General features: G+C 44.7%; 1 protein-coding gene across 1 annotated transcript in view; it reads right to left on the reverse strand.

Annotated features, from left to right (window-relative positions):
- ZMAT4 (zinc finger matrin-type 4) overlaps positions 1 to 16,638 on the reverse strand; it is a 406,389-nt gene that overhangs the window by 339,689 nt on the left and 50,062 nt on the right. The window lies entirely within an intron of this gene.

Raw genomic sequence — 16,638 nt, forward strand, 5'->3', positions numbered from 1 at the left:
CCTTCAACCCACTGAGAGAGGACAGGAATTGAATCACATCCTCATGGATACTAGCCTGGCTCTGAACCCGCTGAGACACGATGGGAACTCCCGCTGTCAGCATCTTCATAATTTTCTTTTTTTTTTTTTTTTTTTTTTTTTTTTTTTTGTCTTTTTGCCTTTTCTAGGGCCGCTTCCATGGCATATGGAGGTTCCCAGGCTAGGGGTCCAATAGGAGCTACAGCTGCCGGCCTACCCCACAGCCACAGCAAAGCCAGATCCTTAACACACTGAGCCAGGCCAGGGATCAAACCCGCAACCCCATGGTTCCTAGTTGGATTCGTTAACCGCTGTGCCACGACAGGAACTTCAAGCATCTTCATAATTTTCAAAGGCTTGGATTCTCCAGAGAAAATCCTCTCATTTTGAGACCCTCCCCTCCTGCCAATCGCCCTTGGAAGAGGACAGAACGTTATTCGAGGGAATCTCGGCATCAATTACAGACACCCGCCCTTGGATTTCCAGTCACTCCCAGACGCCACACGCCAGTGGGTCCCTCTGCTGCTTCTGGAAGATGATACGCAGCCTCTGCTGCCGTGGATGAGATGCTCTATCAGACCTGCGGGTTGTGGCAGCTTCTGAAAACATAGCCACATGTTGTAATTTGACTGTAGGCAGGACAGTTGCTCACGTTCAGGCAATGTAGTCCTGAATCCCAAGAGATGGCCAGGAGAACATGGCAAAAAGCTGTGTTTGCTGTCTGAGGAATCTGTTAGGAGAGGTTTTAACCTTACAGGCTAAATGCACTTGCTAGTTTTTTGGGGGTTTGTTTTTTTTTCTTTTAGGTCAGGTCGCCTCACCAGCCTCACTGGAGCAGACCGGTGAGGGCGGAGATGTTTTGAACAAGGATTGAGCAGAGTGTCAATTAGGACCGGCCCCCAAAAGAGGCAAGATGGGAAAAGGAGGGACCAGCCAACTGACAAATGGGTTCCATGCAGGGAAGATGGGGTCTCTCCCTGTCTGTGGATCCTGGAATTCCAGTGTTTGGACTTCAGCCTCTTTCAAAGCCTGGAAAAGCTTCAGATCTGCAATAGCCTTCCTGAGGCAGCCGAGAAAGAACAAGTCCATCTGCCAAAGGTGCATGGAATAATGTGCCAGCCAGCCGGCTCTGGCTGAGCCTGGATGCTGAGGGGCTGTGAGCTTCTTCCAGACTCACACCTGTTGTTTTTTCTTAAAGCCTGTTACATACCTCTTTTTTACATTTTTTTAATTTTTATTAACATATAATCAATTTCTACAATGTTGTGCCTATTTCTGCTCTACAGATCCAGTCGTACATATGTACACATTCCCTTTCTTTTTTCACTTTTTAAAGTTTTATTGAAGTATAGTTGATTTACAATGTTGTGCCAATTTCTGCTGTACAGCAAAGCAACCTAGTCATATATAAATATATACACATTCCCTTTCTCATATTCTCTTCCATCATGGTCTATCCCAAGAGATTGGATATAGCTCCCTGTGCTAGAGTAGAACCTCATTGCTTGTCCATTCTAAGTGGAATAGTTTGCTTCTACTAACCTCACCGTTTCCATATTTCTGTCTCCTCAAGCCATCCCACCGTTCCCAGCCCCTCCCTCAGCCTGCTTTCCAATTTTCCAAACGAGAAGACCAAATCCTCCTGTTCCCACCTGTGCTTCTCAGACACAAAGGGAGACCAAGGGTCCTGGAGCTGGGGTCTGGGGTCTGGGGTCCGTGGAGGCTGGTTCCACGGAGGGAGCAGGTTCCCGGGGCAGGTCTGTAGCAGCTGCCTCAGAACTGCCTGCCTCCAGATTCCGTAATTAAAGTCACTGGGTGTTTGATCACCTCTCTGATGCAGAGTAATTAAAATCCTGCACTGTTTGTTTTTCATTTACTTTGATAAATGGCGAAAACTGTTAACAAGCGAAGGCTGCGGTGTTCCCCCTCAGCCACCCTTGGTCCCCCACCCACCCCCGCTGCTTCCATGATCATCCTTCTTCCCTCTGAGTGGGGACCACATCAGGAGTGCACTCTGCCCCAGAGTGGGGACCTGGCTGCGTACATCCACAGGGCTGCTGGGAAGGTACCTGAAGACGACCTGTCAGGGAGGGCTGATCCTCTCTTTTCAAACTTTTGAGGGGAGTGGGGGTCCAGGTAGGTCTTGGTTTTATTCATTTTTTAATTTTTAAATTTTTTAGGGCCCCACCTGCCATATATGGAAGTTCCTAGGCTAGAGGTCAAATTGGAGCTACAGCTGCTGGCCTACGCCACAGCCGCAGTAACACTGGATTCAAGCCCCATCTGTGCCTACACCAAAGCCTATGGCAACACCAGATCCTTAACCCACTGAGTGAGGCCAGGGATTGAACCTGCATCCTCATGGATACTAGTCAGATTCTTAACCCACTGAGCCACAATGGAAATTCTAGGTCTTGATTTTAAAGGGAAAACTAAAAGAACAAAAAGTGTAAGCTCATGACCTTCTGTTTGGCTTGTAAAGGCATCCCCCTTTCCCAAGCCCTTATGAAAAAGAGACGGGGCGATCCAGTCACCTGGGAGAAAACATTCAAGTTTCAGTCTCCCCATCCGGGAAATGGATATAGTCTTGTTTGCTCTTGAACTTATCACACTAAGATACCGTGATAATTAAGCAGCAGGTTATCCATGAGAACCTTGCCACGAGGTGCAAAGAATTAGAGCCTTAGACTCTAATTGATGTCAGCAAGTTTCCTGCATTCTCCCGGCCTCCCTGTGACTTGGCACAGAGGGAGACCCTGGCAGCTTCCCAAAGCAATTTAGTCTCTCTGGTTAAAGGAGAGGGGCACTGGAGCAGGATAGGTCAGGGGAAGAAGTGGGAGGGCAAGGGGGTTCCAGGCAAATCTCCGCACCATCTTCTGTGAAAAGAGCTTGCCCGTTCCTCTTACAAGCCTCTAGAAAATGCTGGAGGCCCCAGGTAGCCAGCTGGTCTCGGATGTTGCAACTTGGTTTCCTAAGCAGTGCCACAACTGTGGCAAATGCAAGAAAAATGTCCATCTGCTAATAATGAACGTGTCTCAGTAACCGGGTTGTGAGACAAGTGGAGGTGCCTATAGAGGTGATTTCTGTCCTGGGAGTTGCCTCCTGTGTCATCTCTCATGTGGCAGCTTGGATCCATCCAGCAGGTGCAGGCTGAGCCTCCTTAAGTCAAGTCCAGTGACTGCAAGGCTCTGACCAGGAAACCCAAGGTCAGCCCTTCTTTGTCTCCAGAGAGTGCTATCCTGCCCAAGGATGATGCAAAATCTGTTTCAAAATCACTCACGAAATGGCCTCTAATTTAAGCCCCCAACTTTTCCTCAGAACCACAGGGACCCAGCAACCTTCTGGACATGGCTTTATTTTGAAAACCAGGAGAGGTTTTTCTGCTGGACTCTGTATGCAGACGCCCCTTTTGCCCACCTCCTTGTGCCATCAGCCATCCTGGGAAAAAGATGTCAACCTGAGCAGAGGGAAATGAAATCCAACAGGCTGGAGAAACCAGGGGAAAGGGCTTCTAATGGTGTGATTCGGAGGAAAATGACTGTGCTCAGGACAACGCCCAGCAGTACAGAAGCAAATTGCCCTGAAGGGGAAATGTCTTCTCCACGTAGATGTCACACATTCCATTCCTGGACGCCAGGTTCTGTACTTGGGGCCAGTGTCCATCCTATTACCTGAGTATTATACCCGAGTATTCCCAGACACACAATGAAGTGTTTGAACTAAAACCATCACCAGTGGAGTTCCTACGGTGGCTCAGCAGGTTACGAACCTGACTAGCATCCATGCGAATGCTAGTATCCATGAGAATGTTAGGGTTCAATATCTGGCCTCGATCAATGGGTTAAAGACTCAGCGTTGCTGCAAAATGCTGTGTAGGTTGCAGACGCAGCTCAGATCTAGCATTGCTGTGGCTGTGATGTAGGCCAGCAGCTGCAGCTCCAATTCGACTCCTAGCCTGGGAACTTCCATATGCCACGGGTGTGGCCCTAAAAATAAAAATAAAATAAAACTATCACCAACACCCAAAAAGACAATGATTATTTTCAGCTCTTTGGAGGAATCTAAGGGAACTAAACTTTTCGGGAAAAAGTAGGAGGTGAGTAAGACATAAGTCAAGCAGCACTACTTTCTACAGTAGGAAAAGCACAGGCCTGGGGGACACCATGGTGACCCAGAAATTCCACTCCTTGGGTATACATCCAAAAAAAACAAAAACACTGACTCACAAAGATACATGCACTCAATGCTCACAGCAACGTTATTAACAATAACCAGGATATGGAAGCAACCTAAGTATCTATCAACGGATGAATGGATAAAGAGGCTGTGGTACATTTATACACAATGGAATACTACTCAGCCATAAAAAGAATGAAATGATGCCATTCGCAGCAACATGGATGGGCTTGGAGAGTATTACACTCATTGAAATAAGTCAGACAAAGACAAATACTGTACAGTATCACTTATATGTAGACTCTAAAAAGCAAAACACCCTAGTGACTATAACAAAAAGGAAACAAACTCTCAGATAAAGAGAACTAACTAGTGGTTACCCGTGGGGATAGGGAAGTGGGAACAGGCAAATGGGGTGGGGGACTAAGAGGTACAAATGACTGTGTATAACATAAATAAGCATCAAGGATATATTGTAAAGCACAGGAAATATGGCCAATACTTTATAGTAACTATAAATGGAGTATAGACCCTTTTAAAATTGTGAATCACTAGGTTGTACACCTGAAACTGACATCATACAGCAAATCAACTCTACTTCGACGAAAAATAATTTTTTAAAAAACATAAAACATTTTTTTAGAAGGGGTGATGACTGACTATGCCATCTGCAAAGTTACAGAACGTTGGGGAGTTATTTAATCACTGAGCCTGAATTTACTCATCACTAAAATAGGGGTATAATACTCACATCATATACTGTTGTGAGGAAAACAAGGAACACAAAGTATGTAACAGCTTGGTGCCCAGAAGGGATTAAATAAATGGGAGCTACTATGATCTTTATCACTACTTATGATATTACGGCTCTGCGGGGGGAGGGGGAAGGGGTAAATCAGGAGTTTGGGACTAACAGATAAACACTACTGTATATAAAATAGATAAACAACAGAGACCTACTATATAGCACAGGAAACTCCATTCGATATCTTGTAATAACCTCTAATAGAAAAGAATCTGAAATTCTTTTCATAGATACATGTTATATATATATATACATATATATACATGCGTCATTTTGCTGTACACCTGAAACCTTGTAAATCAACTATACTTCAATAAAAAGTCATGTGTGTTGAAGATAAATAAGTAAATAATAAATTTGTAAAGGTTACAGCTTTGGGAAGGATTGTCTGTTTCTCCATTCATTCCCTTCCTCAATTCAAAAGTCTCTTCACTCTGATTCCTGATCATAGAAATAAAACCAGCCCCGCATCATTCCAGCCAGCCCCAAAGAATATGCTTTGGAAAGGACTCCAGATCCAGCACCAAGGAGAGCGCAGGGGTCCCCTGCAGGTCACTGCTCTCTGCTCCTGGCAGATGGTGAGTCCTGCAGGGGGACCAGCTGCTGTCGGGCTGCTGGGTACCACCCCACACTGGCATCACGAGTTTCCAGGTCAGGCGGCACAGCTGCCTAGAGACCGCCGGAGAACTCAGCCTGCAGATCTAGACATGAGGCAGGGAGGAAGAGGCGAAGGCCGCCAGCCTCTCCCCAGCCTCACACCAGCCATGGCTGACCCCAGGCCACTCTCGACTCACAACTGCCCTGTCTTCAGCATTCTGAAAGCAAGCAAACGTGTCAAGACACTCCACAAGGAACAGTCTTCTGCTTTCCTGCGTACTTCCATTATTTACTCGTAATATATTTATAAGTAATGACATTCCTCCGCCCACACCTCTCCCACAGTCACAGGAAGGAGGCGTAAGATGAAATGTTCTAAGCTTCCCAGGAGAAAGAGATAAAAGATGTTGTTTCTAAATCTTGGGGTCCCTCAAAATTGCAATCCAATCGTGCCACCTGCTCCTTAAAGACCACACACCTGCTCTGACTCCTGGATTCCCCTGGACCTTGGTCATTCTCAACATATTCCCAAGAATAGGGTCAGAAGAGGATAACTCACCCAGATGGCATTACTCACTCCATCTTTTCTGCTTCCAAAGCACTGTGACTTGAGATGGATACACACAATTGTGTGTCTGTGTGTGTGTGTGTGTGTGTGTGTGTGTGTGTGTGTGTGTGTATCTCATTCGTCAGGAAATCCTTCAACACCTAGATTAGTGTCTTTCACAGAGTAGGCATTGATCGATGTATGCTCGATTATATTGTAGTTTATAGACTTGCTGACCCAACAGAACTCAAACCTAACTCAAATCCAAAGAGAACTTCTGAACACCATCTGTGCATTCCCAACACTCGAGGCTTCCTCATAGCAGTAAATGGTGCAAGCGCTCACCTAGCTGCTCAGGGCAGAAACCCGAGATCCCTCCTTGATGGCTCTTTGCTCCCACCCACATCCCATCTATTAACAAGACTGCTGCTTCCAAATCAGAAAAATAGATCCTGAATCAGACAACGTCTTACTGTCTTCGGCAGGTGCGCCTGGAGCCCAAGCCTCCATCCTCTCTCACCTGGGCTCCTGCAAGCAGCTCACTGCTCTCCCAGGCTCCCTCTTGCCATCTGATAGTCCATCCTTCCAGGGGCTGGGATGATTTCATCTGTCAATCAGATACAGTCGCTTTCCTGCCGAAAGCCCAGCAAAGCTTCCCAGGCAACGAGAATAAAATCCAACCCAGCTAGCCGGCAGGAAGCCCTGCCTGATCTGGACCCCACCTGCCTCTCCAGCCACATCTCCCCTCGACTCGGCCTCCTCACTCATACCCACCGGCTTCACCGGCCTTTCCTCCATCCACTTGAAAGCACCAAGCTCGTTCTTACAACGTTCATCCACCCGATTTTCTCCTGGCTGCCTTGTCCCAAGTATGACCAAGCCCCCCAGGAGCACACCCACCCACCCTCCTCCTGCTGACCTTGCTCTCTGTCGGGTCATTCTGTTTTCTCCCCCGTAGAGCTCAAACCAGTACACAAGGTGATGCCATGCATTTGTGTGCTTGTTGTCTAACTTCTAATTTAAGCTCTTTAGATATAGACTTCCTCTGTCTTTTGTTTATTTTATTTTATTTTATTTTATTTGTCTTTTTGCCTTTTCTAGGGCTGCTTCCCATGACATATGGAGGTTGCCAGGCTAGGGGTCTAATTGGAGCTGTAGCCTCGGCCCTACACCAGAGCCAGATCAACACGGGATACAAACCGTGTCTACGACCTACACCACAGCTCACGGCAAGGCCAGGGATCGAACCTGCAACCAACCTCATGGTTCTTAGTCTGATTCATTAACTACTGCATCGCCACAACGGGAACTCCCTCCTCTGTCTTTTGGATAGTTGTATCTCCAGGGCCTGGAATGCTGCCAGGGACACAGGAGGTCCTCGATAAACACTTATGGACTGAGTCAAACAAGTGGCTTCATGCAATTAGTGCCACCTCCAGCATCCAAGCTCCTTCTCACTGACTTCAGCTTTGCACACGCATGTATATTTATAGATCACACTGGGGGAGGGAAGGGGGACTCTCCAGCGCTGTTATGCAAACCTTCCACCTCACGACCATCCTCACAGATGACTGGTTTGCAAATACGAATATTTTTTTCTTACAGAAGATGTAAGCTTAGCAGTTCTCAAAAAAAAAATTGTTTTTTTGTTCTCGGGACCCCTTCACACATTTAGAAATTACTGAGAATCCAAAAGAGGCTTTTGTTTGTGTGGGGAATATCTATTAGTATTGAATAGGATATAAATTTAAGCTGAGGAATTTTTAATGGTTTTTATTAAAGTACTCTTGATCTACAGTGTTGTGCTCATTGCTGCTGTACAGCAAAGTGACTCAGTCTTACCAGTATATATATATTCCTTTTTTTTTTTTTTTTTTTTTTTTTTTTTTTAGGGCTGCACCTGTAGCTTATGGAAGTTCCCAGGCTAGAGGTTGAATTGGAACTACAGCTGCCAGCCTATACCACAACCACAGTAGCACAGCCACACTGGATCCATGCCACATCTGCGACCTGTGCCACAGTTTGCAGCAATGCCGGATCCTCAACCCACTGAGGCCAGGGATCGAACCCACATCCTCATGGAGACTACATCGGATTCTTCGCCCAATGAACCACAACAGGAACCCCTACATTCCCTTTCTCATCTTATCTTCCATTATGTTCTATCTTAAGAGATTGGATATAGTTCTCTGTGCTGTACAGTAGAACCTCATTGCTTGTCTATTCTAAATGTAACATAAACTGAGAAAATTTTTAAATATTTATTACCTTTGGAGTTCCCACCGTGGCTCAGCGGAAATGAATCCGACTAGGAACCATGAGGTTGCGGGTTCGATCCCTGGCCTTGCTCAATGGGTTAAGGATCCAGCATTGCTATGAGCTGTGGTGTAGGTCACAGACGCGGCTCAGATCTGGCATTGCTATGGCTCTGGCATAGGCCAGCAGCAACAGCTCCGATTACACCACTAGCCTGGGAACCTCCATATGCCATGAGTGCAGCCCTAAAAATACAAAAAAAGAAAAAGACAAATAAATAAATAGTATTACCTTACTCAAAAATAACAGCAGTAGGAGTTTCTATTGGCTCAGTGAAAACGAATCTGACTAGTGTCCACAAGGACACAGGTTCAATCCCTGGCCTCACTCAGTGGGTTGAGAATCCAGCATTGTTATGAGCTGTGATGTAGGTCAAACACAGCTTGGATCCCACGTTGCTGTGGCTGTGGTATAGGCTCCAGCTGCAGCTCTAATTGGACGCATAGCCTGGGAACATCAATATGTAGCAGATGCAGCCCTAAAAAAAATAAAATTAAATAAAAAATTAAAAAGACGAAAAATAACAGTAATAAACCATTAAATTTTCACATATATTATATATTATGTAAAACTAACTATATCCTAAATATACTAAGGTATCCTGGGTTGGATACTGGAAGAGAAAAAGGACATTAATGGAAAAACAGGGGAAATCCAAATAAAGTCTATAGGTTAGTTAATAGCAGTATGCAAATGCAACAAATTATGTTAAGGTTAATAATCATTTCTAAATGTTAAATACTTCGCTTGACAGATACACTAGAGTAATGTAACATGTCAACTCTGGAGAACATTAAATAAAAAGGATACAGAAACTCTTTACTATGTTTGGAATTTTTCTTTTTTTATTTTTATGAAAGTATACTTGATTTACAATGTTCTGTCAATCTGCGCTGTTCAGCATAGTGACCCAGTCATATACACATGTACATTCTTTTTCTCAGACCATCTTCTGTCCTGTCATGTTCTATCTTAAGAGACTGGATACAGTTCCCTGGGCTGTACAGCAGGACCTCGTTGCGTATCCACTCTAAACGTAATAGTTTGCATCTACCAACGCCAAACTCCCCATTCAACCCACTCCCACCCTCTTCCCCAGAACTAACTTAAAAGACAAGACTTGTTTTTAAAAGCTGTATTTAAATAAATTAGTGTGAAGAGTGGCATTGTTTCACATTTTTAGCAAATCTCTTTTATGTCTGGCTCAATAGAAGGGAATTTGGATTCTTGTATCTGTGTCTGCATTGAATCTACTGTGATATGCTATTTTAGTTGAAATATACAAAGAAAATCCAGTTCACACAGACATATTGAAAAGGGAAGAATTTAATAGGCTTACCACACAATTATGGATTTTTTTCCATGATACGACATCAAAATTTGACAAAGGGTGACTTCTTAAAAGTTAATTGCCATGTGAAATATGAGACAGTATCAGTGAACTTTTTGTACCTTGTTATAATAATAACTCTGTTGGTCTATCTTATATTTTGGATGGATCTTCTATCCATCAATGGTTTCATAACAACATGCATTGATCATGTAAAAAACAGTTCACTGATTTATGTAAATCTTTCCAATTTTGACAAATTTCATTACACAATATCAAAAAAGTACATTCATTACTATCAACCATCTCATCAGAAAGTCCTTAAGGTTTGGGAAACTGTCAATTCATCGTGATAGACGCAAACTTTCCAAAATTCTAATTTTCACTTGAATGCTTGAATTTGATCACAAGTAAAAAACAAAACAAAAAACAAAACACAAAAAAAAACCCACAGCCAGGTGTATTCCTTGAAATGGCAGGTTTGTTTCATTAAGGTTTAGGAAACTACCCCCCAAATATTTAAATTTCAATAGTCTTTTTTTTTTATCTTTTATGGTGGCATTGAAGGCACATGGAGGTTCCCAGGCTAGGGGTCGAATTGGAGCTATAGCTGCCTGTCTACACCACAGCCACAGCAACGCAGGATCTGAGCCACGTCTGCAACCTACACCACAGTTCACTGCAACACGGATCCTTAACCCACTGAGTGAGGCCAGGGATAGAACCTGCGTCCTCATGGCTACTAGTCGGGTTCATGAACTGCTGAGCTACGACGGGACCTCCTAAAGAGTCATTTTTCTCAAAGAGTAGTTTCTCTACCAGCCCTTTTTTCAAGTAAAAATATTCCATAAAAAATTGCTAGGCCAGTACACAACTCAAACAACTAGCTGCGCTGGTACTTTTCCTCAGGACAACTTTTGCACAGCGTAACACAAGTCCTTTGTGGATCACTTCCACCTCATCACACAGGATGTTAAAAAGATGTGCCCTCAAGCGTTGATAATTAATACAATTATTCATTTCTAAAACTTCAACTAGGACATCCTTAAGTGCAACTGACAGTTTGGGGGTTTGTTTTACTGCTTCGAGTATCTGGCAGTAGGAGTTCCCATTGCGGCTCAGTGGAAATGAATACGACCAATATCCATGAGGATTCGGATTCCATCGATGGCCTCACTCTGTGCATTAAGGATCTGGTATTGCCGTGAGCTGTGGTGTAGGTCTCAGATGCAGCTCACATCTGGTGTTGCTGTGGCTGTGGTGTAGGCCGGCAGCCGCAGCTCTGATTCGCCCCCTAGCCTGGGAACGTCCATATTTTTTTAGAGTGCAGCTCTAAAAAGAAAGAAAGAAAGAGAGAGAGAGAGAGGGAGGGAGGGAGGGAGAGAGAAAGAAAGAGAGAGAGAGAAAGAAAGAAAGAGAAAGAAAGAAAGAAAGAAAGAAAGAAAGAAAGAAAGAAAGAAAGAAAGAAAGAAAGAAAGAAAGAAAGAAAGAAAGAGGGAGAGAGGGAGGGAGGGAAAGAAAGAAAGAAAGAGAAAGAAAGAATTAAAAGAAAAGTGTGCAGGCATTGCACTGACTTCTAGTACGTGGCGTTATTACCTTGATTTGGACTAAGGCCCAAACACTTTGCTCTTGCCTCACTGGTCCAGGTTTCGACACTTTCTACAAGGGTCTCCAGCAATTTTAACAAGTAGGAAATGCAAATAGCACCTTAATAGGGAGTTCCCGCCGCAGCGCAGTGGAAACGCATCCGACTAGGAACCATGAGGTTGCAGGTTCGACCCCTGGCCTTGCTTAGTGGGTTAAGGATCCAGCATTGCTGTGGCTATGGGGTAGGTCGGCAGATACAGCTCTGATTAGACCCCTAGCCTGGGAACCTCCATATGCTGTGAATGCGGCCCTAAAAAGCAAAAAGAAAAAAAGAAAAAAAAAAGAAAGAAAGAAAGAAAGAAAAGAAAAATCAAATAGCACCTTAATAGGAAGATGACAATTAACCTCGACTTCACAGACATCCTGCAAGGGTCTTATGAGACCCTGGTGGTCTTTGGACTACATTTTGCAAACCACTGTTCCAAGTGATTTACCAGTAAGATACCTCCAAATGCAAACATTTAAAGAGAACCAAATGGAGTTCCTGCTTAGTGCAGCAGGTTAAGAATCCAACTGCAGGGAGTTCCCACTGTGGCTCAGCCGGTTAAGAATCTGACTAGTATCCAGGAGGATGCAAATTCAATCCCTTGCCTTACTCAGTGGGTTAAGGATCCAGCGTTGCTGCAAGTTGCAGGGTAACTCATGGATGCGGCTTGGACCTGGTGTTGCCGTGGCTGTGGTGTAGGCCTGTAGCTGCATCCAGTTCATCCTTCAGCCCAGGAACTTCCATATGCCGCAGGTGTGGCCCAAAATAAAATAAAATAAATAAAACAGTTCAGAGGAGAAAGGCAAAAGACTCTGGCCAGATAACAGTGGTGGCCAGTGTCTACACTGGGTGGAGGGAAAGGAGGAAGACAAGGAAATACTTGTCGGTTTAATGGAAGCTCAAAATCCAAGGACAGGCAGGACATTTTTGAGGTGAAGTTTATACCAGACGAATACTCTATACCAACCATGTCTGCAACTCCCAAGGCTAATTTGAACACGGTGGCATTCACGCTTTTCTTCCGTTCCCCACTGTTTGTGTTCATTTCAAATGACACTGGGCTTCAAAAACTGGCCACCTGCCCACTTAACTTGGGCTCTTTGTTAATGATTTGCCTAGACCAAAGCCATGTGTGCTTGCACGATCTTTGTGACAAGCTGGGGTGTTTTACTCTGCAGAGCCAGGACTTCCAGAAACTCCCAGGGGGCTCCTGCTAGAGCCCATTAGAGATGCTTACGGCTTTTCTGCTGACTGCTTTGATGGCCCTGGTGTCAAACGACTCAAAAGCCCTCAGGCTCTCAGTTGCTAGGCTCGGAAGATATGAAGCAGAGGGCCAGAGACATTTTCAGCAAGATAAAAATGGTTTCCGTCCCAGTGAATCCACAGGCTCAGTAGGGGTGGGGAAGAACAGCCCTTGACCGCACAGCCAGAGACACTTGATGGCATCGGAACCAATCCACACAGAGGTGGGAGCATTCTCCCAAAGAGAAAAATGACCAGTGTTTTTCAAGTCTACGCATCCCTTACCCAGCTAGGTCTGTCCTCCCACCATTTGCTGCTCTCAGGATGCCCAGCATCTTTTTTTTTTTAATTTTATTGAAGTATAGGTGATTCCCAATGTTGTGATCATTTCTGCTGTACAGCAGAATGAATCAGTTTTACATATACACATGTCCAGGGTTTTTTTTCCGATTCTTTTCCCATGTAGATTGTTATAGAATATTGGGTAGAGTTCCCTGTGCTACACAGCAGGTTCCCACTCACCATCCATTCCATTATAATAGCGCACACGTGCCAATTGCAAACCCCAATCCATTCCTCCCCTCGTCTGTTCTCTGTGGTAACCATAAGTTTGTTTTTGAAGACTGTGAGTCTGTTTCCATTTTGTAATTAAGTTCATTTTTATCCCCCTTTTTTTTAAGATTCCACATAGAAGTGATATCCTATGATGCTGGTCTTCCTCACTTACTTCACTCAGCATGAAAATCCCTAGGTCCATTCGTGTTGCTGCAAATGGCATGATTTCATTCTTTTTTATGGCTGAGTAATATTCCATTTTATATATTTATATATATATATATATATATATATATATATCACATTTTTTAAAATCCATTCCTCTCTTCCGTAATATTTAGGTTGCTTTCACGTCTTGGCTGTTGTAAATAGTGCTGCAGTGAACACTGGGGTGCCTGTATCTTTTCAAATTATGATTTACTCCAGATAGATGCCAGGGAGTGGGATTGCTGGATCATATGGTGGTTCTATTTTTAATTTTTTGAGGAACCCCCATACTGTCCTCCACAGTGGTTATACCAATGTACCTTTCCATCAACAGTATAGGAGGGTCTCCTTTTCTCCCTACCCTCTCCAGCATTTGTTGCTTGTAGACTTTGAATGATGGCCATTCTGACCCGTATGAAAAAATGGCCATCAGCATCACTTTTTAAGGACAGCCTCCACCTATGAATCCCTCCCACAAGACCCTCAGGCTCTGAATAGTGAATGAGCCTCAGGGAGTCCTAGTTCCCATGGACTATATATGGGCCAGGGAGGGGAGATGATGGATTCTCTATTACACTGCTACTATCCCTTCCTCTGTATTTGTCTCAGCTCTCTAAATAAATCATGGGCCTTTAGTAAGGACATGGTGAGTGACAAAGGAATTTAGAAATACTAAGGATAATTCAGAGGAGAAAACGTTCTTCCTGGACTCCTTTCCTCTCGGGGTCCTGGGATGCCCTATGGAGGAAACAGAACTGAGTAGCCCATAAGAGGCCGGAAGGAGTGGAAAAAGAAGACCAAAGCAAGACGGTATTCCAGGTGAGGGAGGACATAGGCATGGCGAGAGATGGTTGTGCTGTACAGAATGTGGTACCACACTGGCAGGAGTGCAAGGGTAAAGCATGGAAATCAGTGAAGATAACAGAGGGAAAGCAGGTTGTGCCCATAATAAAGAGGAAATTGAACGTCCGACTGCAGGGCACTGGGAAAATTAAAGTCATTGAGACAACGGCGGCCCAGCAGGGTGTGTGGAAGGGAAGGTGGTACACGAAGCAGGAGACAGCAACCCAGAAGACGTCATGGAGGATGGACGCTGGAGCATCTTGGCTCAAAGGATGTCCTAGTCCCCCAGGGGCAGACGTTGAGGGAGCAGCAAAGAAGCCCTTTCCAAGGAGAGGAAACAGCATGGGAAGAGGTGTTAAGGGTTGAAGCAGCATCTTGCATTCAGGACTCCATAGGCACTAAGATATGGCTGCAAGGGGGTGTAAGGGAGCTTTGGGGGCTGAAGATCTCAATGTAGACAGCATCAGGACCTCCAGGGCAGGCAGCAAATTTCCAGCACGCACTTCAAAGAGCACAAGGAATTCCAAGGAACTTCAGGGGCTGCAACCGTACAGGGAGGACAGAAGGGAATCCTATCTCCCTTCAAAAAAAAAAAAAAAAACAAAAAACAAAAAACAAAAAGTTCTGGGAGTTCCTGTCGTGGTACAGCGTAAACGAATCTGATTAGGAACCATGAGGTTGTGGGTTGGATCCCTGGCCCCACTAAGGATCCGGCATTGCCGTGAGCTGCTGTGTAGGTCACAGACACAACTCAGATCTGGTGTGGCTGTGGCTGTGGCATAGGCCAGAGGCTACAGCTCCAATTCGACCCCTAGCCTGGGAACCTCCATATGCCGCAGGTGCGGCCCCCCCCAAAAAAGTTCTGCTCTGAAGGAAGTGTTCCCCATAAAAGTCATAATTCATGACAAGCTGGAAAACTCCCCACAGTGGTGTCAGTCATTAAAGGTCTCCAAAAGCAAGGGACTGAAGCAATGGAGAAGCCACCAGAGCAGGACCAGCAGCCTGGCTGCCTGGAGTGAGACAGGCAAGTGAAGACATCAAGGCTGAGTTCAGTTGGGAGCCAATCAAGACTGGGCTAGGACTATTACTAAAGAAAAGAATTAAATTTAAAAAAAAAAAAGATGCAACTGAGAGCAATGTCAAGAAAGCATTCACTGGGACTCGGTGGTTAATTTTACATGAGGTGAGATTCACTCCACAACCAAAAAGATAACCATTAAAAGGCCAACAGGGAGTTCCAGGCATGGCTCAGCAGTGAATGAATCTGACTGGCATCCATGAGGACACAGGTTTGATCCCTGGCCTTGCTCACTGGGTTGAGGATCCTGAATTGTGGTGAGCTGTGGTGTAGATCACAGAGGCAGCTCAGATCCTGGATTGCTATGGTTGTGGCAGAGGCTTGGAACCTCTATAGGCCGCAGGTGCGGCTCTTAAAAAAAAAAAAAAAAAAAAAAAAGGCCGACAGTACCAACTGCTGGGGAGGGGACAGAGTCCTGAAAACTCAAGGATTGATGGTTGGGGGAAAACAGTGCATCCACTTTGGAAAACTCTTTAGCAGTTTTTGTTAATGTGACATACACCTACTCCCTCACCAACTATTTCAAGCCTATATATATCTACCCAAGAGAAATAAAAATACCCCTAAAAGAATAAACATACTAACTTTGCTCATAAAAGGAAAACAACTGGAAATTTCCCATCTGCACATCAACAAGAAAGTGGACAACCCAGTTTTGGTATCCAACAGAACATAATTCCACAGTAAAAAAGAATGCAGTACCCATGGAAGGAATAACTTCAAAAAATATGGGCAGGGCAAAAGAAGACAGAAAAGTAGACGATGTATGATTCCACTTATATGAAGTTCAAGAACAGGAGTTCCTGTTGTGGCTCAGTGGTTAACAAATCTGACTAGCATCCATGAGGATGCAGGTTCGCTCCCTAGCCTCGCTCAGTAGGTTAAGGATCCAGTGCTGCTGTGAGCTGTGGTGTAGGTTGCAGATGCGGCTCAGATCTGGCATTGCTATGGCTGTGGCCCAGGCCAGCAGCTACAGCTCTGATTGGACCCCTAGCCTGGGAACCTGCATATGTCCTGAGTGTGGCCCTAAAAAAAAAAAGCAAAAACAAAACAAACAAACAAGAACAGGCAAGACTACTCTCTGAGAGAAATGAGAACAATGGAGGGTTATTGGCTAGAAAGGAGCAGGAGAGAAGGTTCAGGGGTGATATAGGTTGCATATTTTAGGGGGGTGAGAGACAATTGAAATATTTGTCAAAACTCATTGCACTTGACACTTAAGAGCAAGGCATTTTTACCATTATGCTCGGAAACACACTTCAGTGATTTTTTTCACCTAAGGAATCTGGAG

Source organism: Sus scrofa, chromosome 17 (assembly GCF_000003025.6).
Source record: "Sus scrofa isolate TJ Tabasco breed Duroc chromosome 17, Sscrofa11.1, whole genome shotgun sequence".
Taxonomy (NCBI): Eukaryota; Metazoa; Chordata; class Mammalia; order Artiodactyla; family Suidae; genus Sus; species Sus scrofa.